The following is a 12,023-nucleotide window of genomic DNA, read 5'->3' on the forward strand; positions in this document are numbered from 1 at the left end:
GGTTGAGTATTGATACAACCACTATAAGGTAATAAGATGATGAAAAATGATCAGAAATGTGATATGTGTTTTAGTGATGTATGCTAATGTTGATTGGTATAACTGTTTGTTATATTACTTATTATTTGCATATGAACTTACTAAGCATTTATGCTTACTCCCTCCTTCTTACTCATTGTAGTTTTGGACAAGCCAGCTCAGGAGTCGGGATAGGTCGAAGGCTCAGTCACACTATCCGGAAGACTTTTGGTAAATGGCTTGTAAATTTAAGTATGGCATGTATAGCAATATACCTATTTTGTGTAAATGATCTTATGATATGGTTGTGGAATGGTTGAGGAAATGCTTGATAATGATAAATTATGAAAATGGTTCGTGTAGATTATGTTTGATGTTAAGGAAAACTATTAAGATACTTAGTGCATAAAAACTCATAAAAAGGATGAAATTTGCCATAAACAGAATACTGCAGCAACACTGATGCGAGTTTGAAAATTTATTAAAAATCATAGAAATTGAATTTGGTGATGGAATACATATCAAATTGAATATTATTATGTCTAGTTTCACATGAAACAAATGAAACAGGTAAAGGAATTATATGTTAGAAGATATTTGAATTTTAGTAAAACAGGGTCATAGCAGTTTTTGAATCCCCTGTTCCAACTTTAGAAATTCATTATAAATTATAAAGATATAATTAGGTGGTATATTTTATATCCTCAGAATCCTTATTGAGTCTAGTTTTAGTAGAAACACATCTCATAGTCATATGAATTTTTACAGAGATAAATGTGGTTCGTAGTAAACAGAGGTCAGACCAGTCGAGTCCTGAAATAGGGGTAACTTTAACTAATAAACTGTACTAATTGGCCCAAAACAAAAATTCTAGAAAAAATTTAGTAGATAGGTATATGAGTCTAGATTCAGGGAAAATTTACGGATCTTGATTTCGAGTTTCGTAACTCGAGATATGATTTTTCTTATGACTATGACGCAAGTAGCTTAAAAGCTGTGAATGTAGAAACAATAATCCAAAGTTCTAAAAATGTTAAACTAAGCTTAGTAACTCCTCATACTCGTCTCCGGCGATGGTCTCGGGCGTGGGGCGTTACAGAAAGCGTCTCCTCTTTCGGAACACAACACCGAGTAATGTTGCCATTGTATACCTTGAATAAATACAACTCATTCCAATGATACTTCACTATTTCACGAAGAAATCTTTATTTTTTATGGCCTATGACACCCAATGGGAGTTTTTCACACACTAGATAATTAACCAAATCTGCATACCAAGGGGTTGCATTTACAGCAAATAACTTCTTATATGGGAATGTGTTGACAATTTGAAGTATATTTCCATCTTAGCTACCAACTTCCAATCAAAATAGATTATCTGAAACTTGATTCTCTAAATCCTTATGGTATTTTATCTCGATGTTGAATTCTTGCAATAGTAAGATCCAACGTATCAATCTTGGTTTTGCATCCTTCTTCGCAAAAAGATATCTTAAGTCTGAGTGACTAGTAAATACGGTAGCCTTTACATCGACAAGATAAGAATGAAACTTGTCAAAAGCAAAGACTATAGCCAGAAATTCTTTCTCTATAGTGGTATAGTTGATTTGAGCCTCTATAAGAGTTCTGCTAGCATAATAGATGGCGTGAAATATTTTTCCCTTACGTTTTCCTAGAACAGCACCCATGCAAAGTCGCTTGCATCGCACAAAACTTCAAAAGGTTGAGACCAATCTGGTGCAATGACAATGGGTGTATTTATGAGCTGCGTCTTTAATTTAATGAATGCCTTCAAACATGCATCGTCAAAGAGGAATTTTGGATTTGTTCCAGCAATGAGCATAAAGGCTTTGCAATTTTTGAGAAATCTCTAATAAATCTTTAGTAAAACCACGCATGGCCTTTTTTGTCGGTGGAGGTAATTTCTCAACATTTTCCCCTTTAGCTTTGTCTACTACAATACCTTAAATAGAGATGCGATGGCCTAACACAATGCCTTTAGTTGCCATGAAATGGCATTTTTCCCAATTTAGAACAAGATGTCTGTTTTCACGTCGTTGCAATACTTTATCCAAATTGTCGATGCAATGATCAAAATCATTCCCATAGATTAAGAAATCATCCATAAAAACCTCTAAAGAATCTTGAATCATATTTGAGAATATTGCCATCATGCACCTTTGAAATATGGCTGGTGTGTTGCAAAGATTGAAAGGCATACGACGAATAGCAAAAGTACCTAAGGGACAGGTGATAGTTGTTTTCTCTTGATCCTCTGGTGCAATAGCAAATTGATTGTACCCAGAATAGTTGTTTAAGAAGAAGTAATAGGCTCTTCCAGCAAGCCTATCCAATATTTGGTCAATGAAAGGAAGCGGGAAGTGGTCCTTCCTTATGGTAGCATTAAGCTTGCTATAATCCATACAGACTCATCATCTCATATGAATGCGTGTAGGAATTAATTTGTCTTTGTTATTGCTAACCACTATGATGCCACTTTTTTAGGAACGCATTGCACTAGACTTACTCAATTACTATCAGAAATAGAGTAGATATTTCCAGCATCAAGCCACTTTATAATTTCTTTCTTAACAGCTTCCTTCGTGTTCTCGTTTAATCTTCTTTGCTGCTCAATTGATTGCTTGCCTTCTTCTTCCATCTTGATCTTGTCCATGCAAAAAGATGGACTAATGCCTCGAATATCGATAATACTCCAAGCAATAGCTCATTTATGCTCTTGAAGAATATGGACCAATTTCTATTCTTGAGTTACATCCAGTGTTGTGGAGATAATAACTGAGAGGGTATTATTATCACAAAGAAAGACATATTTAAGATGAGTAGGTAGTGGTTTCGATTCCAGAGTAAGAGCTTCATCGATAAATGGTTTGAAAATTGGAGTTGTTCTATTAACTAAGTCTAAGGATTCAATCTGCCATCCATGCTTGATTTCAATATTATTATCGTCAACCCTGTTGTCACAATTATCTAAGAATTCATCATCATATATTATTGCAAACTCCTCAGAAAGTATTGTGCTTTGGTCATTGAATTCTTCCGCAATTAAATCATCTAGCACATCAATAGTATGGCATTCTTCTTTATCCTTGCATTGTATAGATTCAAAACACTGAAGGTAACAAGCTCATCATTAAGTCGCATGGTTAATTCACCTTTGTAAACATCAATAAGAGTTCTTCCGGTGGCTAAAATTGGTCGTCCCAAGATTATGGGAACCTCCTTGTCTACCTCGTAGCCAAGTATGATAAAATTAGCCAGAAAAATGAATTTATCCACACAAAATAAGATATCTTTGATTTGCCCTTCAGGTTGAACCAAAGACTGATCAGCTAGTTGCAATGTCACTGCAGTAGGTTTCATGTGACCTATTCCCAACTTTATGAAGTTGATAGCGGCATTAGGTTGATGCCAACTCCCAAGTCGCATAAAGCCTTGCCAAATAATGGTTGATAATTGAACAAGGGATAGTAAAGCTCCCAGAATCATTCATTATAGAGGGCAATGTATTTGTCAAAAGAGCACTACAGCCTTCTATGAGCAATAGTTTCCATATCACTAAGCTTCTTCTTCTTGGACAAGAGCTCCTTCATAAATTTACCATAATTTGGAATTTGGACAAGAGCGTCTACTAAAGGAATATTGACCTGAAGTTGCTTCAGTGTGTTCGGGAATTGTTGGTATTGCTTATCCTACTCATTCTCCCTAAATCTTTGTAAAAAGATAAGGGTGGAGATACATTTAATTGCGCTGACACCTTTGGTTGGTCAATAGTTTCGAGGATCGGACATTAGGCATATGAGTGAAAATATGTGGAATTTCTTTATTTGATGCCTCGACAATCTTTTCAGATTCAACCATCTCACTAGAGGTCATTTCACCAGTAGTTTGAGGTGTGACAGTAGAGTCTGTAGTCAGCCCATTAGTTTGTTTACCACCCCTAAGTGTGATAACCTTGCAGTGTTCTTTCCCCCTCGAAATCAGATTTTTTGTGCTGTTAGGTAGCGTACCCAGTTGTCGAGTATTCAGATTCAAAGTAAGTTTTCCTAATTGTGCCTCCAATTCCTAAATGGAAGATGAATTCCCTTAGATAATAGCTTCTGTGTGAGTCATATGCTATTGCATTAAAGCCTCAAGAGTAGCTAACAAGTCAAAAGGAGAAGCTTGCGTGTACTGTTGTCATCGATGTTCTGGAGCGTCCTGCTTCAGCATTAAAGAGTGTTGTGATTGTGTCTGACTTTGGTGTGGGTACATCTAGCTTTGTTGTAGTTGTATTTGAGTGTGTTGATTATAGTTCTGCTATTTTTAATTGTAATTCCTTTATCAGAATGTCGTAGCATTTTGTCCAGTATTCTATGTTCCCAAGACTGTTGATTGCATGCAGAATTATTATAAGAGTTGCCATAAGAATTTTTGTAGATGTTATTGACATAAAAGGCATTCTCAACATGTTGTGGACAATCTTCATAGTTGTGGTTGTCAGTGCAAATCTCATAACAAAAAGTGGGAACATTAACTTGTTGAGCGACTTGTATAGGTGCAATGTTACTTGTCCCTTGCATATTTTTTATCATATTTGTAAGAGAAGAAACTTGAGCACTAAGTGCATATATCACATCTATTTTAATAACTCCTGGAGTAGCTTTTGCTTGTGCAGCTCTAGAGATTAGATATTGGTAATAATTCTAAGAAATTCTCTCCAGAATTTCAATAACATCATTATAAGTACAATCCAGGAAAGGTCCATTGGCTAATGCGTCGAAAAGATTCCTCGTGTGTGAATTCAGCCCATTATAAAATATTTCAATTTGTGCTTCCTGTTGAATGTCGTGCATGGGACAACGTCAAACCAAATATTTATAACGTTCCATGTGGTGTGAAGATTCTCATAGTCCAGCTGATGATACACTGTAATATCATTTTGAAGACAAGCATTCATTGTTGGTAGGTTAAATCGCAAAACAAATTGTGTTGCTAGTGCATTCCATGAAGTGTCATTAGGAACGTCTTGTTGACTAAAGGAATCACAAATCAATAAAAATGATTTAAGATGTTCTCTTGCATTTTCATGCGACAGTCTAGTAGATTGCCCATTAGAATTCAACATTTGAAACATTACTAGCTTGAGTCCAAAATTTCCAGTTTGGATTGCTGGTCTAACAACTCCCAGTTGTAAGTCATCCAAGACCGATACTAAAAGTCTTGTATTGTCCTGTTTTGTAAAAACATATTCCTTTGTACTCGAAGTCTCCTTCAAATAGTTCTTTCAATTTCTGGATCAAAATCAACAATAAACTCTGAATTGCTTCTAGTCATACAACAGCTAAAGTAAAATGTGCCAATAACAAAAAAAGAAAACCAGATAGTAGCAACTAAATATTATGAACTAACAAAAATAAAAAATAAAAATCAAATAAATGCCATCCCTCAGCAACGGCACCAAAGCTTGATCGGTTGTTTAATGTCATAGCAATAATATGCAAGCGTACATTGTCAATGCAAGTATAGTAGACAGATATGAGTCTGTCGTATATCGATCCAACGAGGATGGTTGTCTTTTGTCTATCAATGTTAGTGTAATAAATGGATATAAACAACATAAATTGTGAGAGTAAGTTTCGAAACAATAACTTGAAAATAATAAGATAAATATGATAGTGAGAAATTGGGATTACCAACGTGAATATTCAGCAGAATGCTAAGTGCTAACAAGGTATAAAAGGATAGGTGATTACCGATGCATTAAACTGCAATGAATATCTTACCAAGCTTAACTTCTATATTTAATCTAAGACTTAAACATGCACATTAACCTCGCTTTTGATGCTTGAAATGGAACACTATTAAGAACAAGCGGATTAAATTCCTCTAATCGTTAAGCAACTTTCGTTGCCATGCTTGTTAGCTTGAACTGTCACTGCACTTTTCATTATCAGTGACCGCAATAACAATCCATGCTAAAAGAAAAGCATTCAAATCCAAAGATTAAATAGTAGAAACAAGATTGAATAAAATAACATTTAACCCAAAAATCATGTGTACTATTGTACAAACATGAAATAGAAAGTAATCACTAGCGTTTAGAAAAGAAAAATAAAAGAAACAAGTGGATAATACTATTCCTATACAACTCGACTTGAATCTACCTATTCTGTCTTGTGTCGCACTCAGGGCTCTTCCTCAAGTGCTAAGCTGCATCCTTTTCACATTAGTTCACCGTTGGAGGTTAAGCCGCCATAATCAAAAGCTTCAAAGGATAGGTTGGAGAAGATGATAACCTAAAAAGCTCTCCTCTCTCCCTTTTTTTTTCTTTTCATGTGAATATTTATATATTTTTTTCACATGGCCAAGGTGTCCTTTCATTAGAATCAATCTGCCTTTGTACATACAAGTTAGTTATACCAGACTTGACAGCTCATGCATTTTTGTTCCTATCTGGATAGCTGTCAGATACAGTGACAATTTTAGGCGCAATCTAAAAATACTCATGCAGCGACATTAGTACAAAAACATGAAAAATTAAAGATAAATAAGCTGAGATAGACTAAGTTATAAAATGTAAATTACTAAACTGAAAATGCTAAAATATGTGCTAAAGATAACTAAATAAGAACAAATTAACAATAAATAGGGAGAAAGCATTTGTTCTTTCTAGTACTATCATATTTCATTTAAAATACTATTGGGGATGTCACCTTTTAAGCTTGTTTATGGAAAGTCATGTCATCTACCTGTTTAGCTCAAGCATAAAGCATCTTGGCTATTAAAAAGCTGAACAAGTATTGGGTCGCTACCAGCCATAAAAGGTTGTTAAAACTTAATGAATGGAAGAATTCAGGGCACAAGCGTAAGAAAATGCTAAACTATACAAGGAGAAGACCAAGCGTGGCATGATAATAGAATTATGCCAAGAAAATTTGAACCAGGGCAACAAGTGTTGTTGTTTAACTAGGCTTAAGTTGTTCCCTGGTAAATTAAAATCATGTTGGTTAGGTCCTTTTGAAGGAGCTCAAGTGTACCTACATGGAGTTGTTAGTATCAAAGATAGGAAACAAGGGTTACATTCAAAGTTAATGGAAAATGCTTGAAGCACTATTGGGGTGCTCATGTGGATTGTGAAAAACAATCCATTGACCTCCGAGATGTTTGAGTTAGTAGTTTTTTTTATATTGCATTTCTTTAATTACGACTATTTCAAATGAGAGGATGCTCTTATTACACTCCTTCATCATGGGAGAAGAATCATATTGGTTGAATTAGTTTTCAGGAGGTGTACCGGTCTACCGAGAAAAATGTTTGCAATTTAGACTTTCCCTCCCTCATTACTTCTTTGTTTCGCACTACTAGTGTCCCTCTCAATGCTGATCAAGGTGTCACCCTCTATCCTGAGCCATTTTTCCCATAGTCCAAGGCATTGATGCTACAAAATCAACTCAACATAGTCAGCCTACAAGTGCACATTTTCCCACGGCAGCGTCCTCAGCATCTCGCTGCTCCTTTGAACAGCAAGTGTTGCACTCCTTAAAGCAACTAGAGCAAAGGATTTCCCTATTGAGATTAGAAACTTCAACTAGCTGAAGAGATGTCAAGGTCAACAGCAGTAGACTCAATATTTGATTTATGTGAAGACCAGAGATTTGGCTCTTAAAAGATTCTTACAGGATAACTTTACAAAGCTGATGCTAGAATTCCCTACTTCCCCATCTCTTTGCTCCAAATCCTGAAGCTACAAAGAAGTGAGCAGAATCTACGAATTTGGGAACCACTGCTGATGAAAGGGAAAATGTTTTGAGGAGTCTAAAAGATGAATTATTAAATCTTGAGAAGAAAAAGAAGAAGTGAAAGATGAAATGCCACCCAAAAGGTAAGGACCTGTTCCACTAACCACCAGCTTCCAGACTACGAAGATCGTGAAATCGATCATCTTTGATAAGCTCACAAAAACTGATAAGGACGGGGATGAAATGAACCCTATGTAGAGAAAGCTACTATAAAAGTTAGTGCCCGTAATCCACTCGCAAGGCCAAATGAAGTAACTACAGTCTAGTCAAGCAAAGGAAGTTTTTTCCCTACCTCATGCATTTTATTTCTCTTCCCATGACATTTTCTGTACAAATCTATATTGTTTTTTTCAGATACATATCTGTACATGCATTAGGGCAATGCATCCCTTAGGTTTGAGGTGTATTGTGCATTTAGGTTGCATTGTATATTTTGTATGTATGCTAATTCTAGTCTCGTTAAATTTGTTTTGCCACTGCCATGTAACTAGAAAATATTGTGTTGCCTATGCAAAGTACAGTCTTTACTTATGATGTCGATAATGAGCTTATTTCATACAATAGAACATGTGACAGGGATTATGTGAATTTATCTTAGGTTGGCTGCTTGAGATTACCTCCTAAATGAAATGTCCAAACCTCAGATATTTTTGGACTATAGTAAGTATCCTCTAATGAACTTGAGACTTTTGAAGCCAAACTAAGTCAAATTGTGAGAACATTATTTAAATAAAGGACAGTGGACACTCCAATGATTAGAATTGCAAAGTAGTTAGCACCACTTTGTTTGCTCCATCATGCTGTTGACTAAAAAGGTGAGTCCAAGTAAGAATGTGTAATAAAGAAAAGAATGTTAGGGGAAATCCATTATAGTAACATGTTGAGTAGCTAATGAGGTAGTTGTTTGCTTCATCCATCTTTACATTAAAAGCCTTAGCTTCAAGAGTGATTTTTATTTAAATTTGACATGATTGGGTACTTGGTAATTTAGTGTATGCTCCATTGTGATTGTCAGGTCAAAGAATTTTGCGACATGCTAATCCCCTAATATGTTTAATAAAAAGAAAGAAAGGAAAAAATATATATTTTGATTAGGATTAGAGCAAGGGTTACAAAGTAACTTGAGTTAGGTAACAAATGAACTAAGTAAATTAGGAGATATTTTCTATGGCCATAAAGATATATGTGTACTTAGGACATTTTGTTTTTAGGGAGTAATTTTTTGCCACTATCTTTGTTGAGCAAACTTTTGAAACGCGAACAAGTTCTGAGAGACAGAAGATGTTTTGAGAACTAAAGTACATATTGTTCTTTGAATGGACTGGCAGTATAAGGTGGTTATGTATGTAGGCAAAAGAATTGTTGCATTCATGTATATTTTGCTTGAGGATAAGCAACAACTCAGGTTTGGGGGTGTAATATCTCTTGAAAAGAGTTATATTTCATTCCTTTAGATCTAGCTAATTACCGATACTGAGGTACATTAGCTGCATTTTTGGACATTCCATTAGTATTTTTCATTTTTAGCATTACATTAGGAGCTTGGACTATACTTAAATGTTAGTTATTTTTATTGCTCCCAAAAAGGTTGTGTGCGGAGGTGGATCGAAAGGTGCAGGATGAGGAACAAGAAGTGAAGGAGTGATGTTTGTTGGGGCAAAGAGTTGGGTAGTTTGTCAACACGGATGCCATGGTAATGCTGGGAAGATCTCCAGTCAGCACCCAAAGCGTACCGATCTTAGGCCCAGTTTAAACTTGTACCAGATATATGTCCCTAAAAAGAGGAAGAAAATCATGGACTGTTAGATTTACTCTAGGGAAAATGAGTATAAAAGCCAAAGAAGGAAACCCTAGGGGTAGCAGCTGAGTAGAGACGGGACGAGAAAGATGAAAGCAGTCCCCTCTCAGCCTCTAGGACATGCATCGCTAGAGGTGGGCTGGATAAGCGAAAGCTATCTTCTTGAAGTTCATTCCATTATTTCTGATTACTCTTTGTGAATTTCTTTGATGAAAACGATGTTGAATGATATTGCATTCAAATTTTAATTGCCAACCATAGCTAAATCTCATCGGGTTGGATTACTTAATGAAACTCTTTTTTTTATTGACCGACGTAGAGATATGCTTTAATACACTATTTCATTCAATGGTTTTTTATTAAATTGCATGTTTGCACACTCTAGACATAAATGGATGTACAACATTTTCATTAAATTAATCTAATTCTGACAAGGTTAGGTTATGAGATTGAAATTGAATGAATGAGCAAGTGTTCGACCCAAATACTTGTAAAGCCTTTAGACATAGAGCAACGATCATACAAAAAGAAATAAAATAGTGCAAGGTACCGTGCTAAAGGCCTATAGACATATATTGCTTAGCAGGGTAACTTGAGGTCTTTTTCCGAAAAAGCAAACCATTTTAGAACTCTTCTGGTAGTAGATTGAGTATGGTTTTGCCGAGGAATTACTGTCAGTAAGGACAGATTCTTACTAATCCCAACATTCCAAATAAAAAATCGTAGACCCTCTATACTTTTCCATATTGTCTTGTCGTAGCATTTTTTAGTTGTTTACTTATTTGTTTGAATATTATTCACATAATTATTCTCGAATTTGCTATGCATTCTTACTCTTGTCTGTCATAGCATTCTTCATTATTGCACACATCATTATTCCTCGAAATTACCACTAATTCTTATCATCATTTTGGTCATAAATTTAATCATATCATTATAATAACTTGATCATTTTATACCTAAAATCGATCCCTGTGGAGACGACCTCACTACACTTTATTACTTGATTCGATGTGTATACTTGCACAATTTGCATATCATTTCACACACAATAGTAGCTAATTTTAGAAAAAGCTTGGCTAATTTGACTATAGTTTAGATATTATGCCTATAAAATGTTCAAACAACCTGGCCTCAGGGAACAAAGCCCACTAGGATTAGTATTCAATTTGCTGATAGATCAATTAAGTGTCCTAGGGGTATCATTTAGGATGTACTGTTAAGTAGATAAATTTAAATTCACTGTCGATTTCTTTATATTGACATGGATGAGGATTTTAAGGTACTCAGGATCTTAGGTCAACCCTTTTTAGCTATTGCTATAACTTTTATTGATGTGGGTAATGGTGAACTTGACTGAGGGTTGGTGATGAAAAGGTTTCTCTTCAAGCACATATTTTGTGAGAGCTTCTAATGAGCAAGATAATACTATTTATTCTGTTATGTTAGTAATCATGTGGCTCAATGTTCTTTGTAGGAAATCAGTCACAAAGACGTGTTAGAACATATCATGTTCAAGATGATAGAAATCAAAGGACGAGTAGAGTACAAATGGTGCAGTCCGATGAATTAGATGAGTGGCGAGCAAAGGTTTAGAGAAACCGAGAAAGTCAAAGAATAACATAACGACCCAGATCCTTTAAAGAGAAATTCAACAGAGTGAGATAAAATCTGCACACAAGTCAGATCAAAAATGTTCGTTGCAGAGCTAAGTTAAAGGGCAAACCCATTGTGAGAAAACTATCCATATAGAAATTGAGGAAACAATCCAAATAGACACATTTAAGACAAATGGTCAACGACTCAAACTTTATTTTGGTGGTGATATTGGATAACGAGCGAAATGAGCCTCTGACTGTAACAGCCCAATTTTGGGGTTAGTCGGAATAGTGGTTTTGGGCCACAAATTCTGACGTAAGAAATTATTTATTATATTTTATGGTCAACAATTCATGATGATTTGAAATTGTTCAACAAATGACGTTTATTTGACCAATTAAATCAAAAAGTGAACTTATTCAAAAGAGTGTAAAATTTGTAGTTCCTAGTAAGTAGAGGTGGTCAATTGTTAGAAATTTTCAAAGGGGGTCCTGAATGCAATTAGGTATCCATTGAATGTTATCTAGGTTATCCAAGTTCCAAGCTCGATGTAAGTCCGTTCTAGCCCCGTTTTTAATGATTCTTACGTTTTTAAAATCCTCTAACAATATCTATCTATTTACAATTAATTTGAGTTATGGTTAAAGTCTAGGGTTTTGACCCATAATGAACATGTGTTTTGATGATTAATGGTAGAAAATGCATGTTTATGGTTAGAGAAATGACTTTTACTAAGTGATTTTCGGTAAAAATGCCTAAAAGGACTAATTTGTAAAAGTTATAAAATGTGATATGAAAATGTGTTTTAA

This window comes from Gossypium hirsutum, chromosome A01, assembly GCF_007990345.1.
Source record: "Gossypium hirsutum isolate 1008001.06 chromosome A01, Gossypium_hirsutum_v2.1, whole genome shotgun sequence".
Classification (NCBI taxonomy): Eukaryota; Viridiplantae; Streptophyta; class Magnoliopsida; order Malvales; family Malvaceae; genus Gossypium; species Gossypium hirsutum.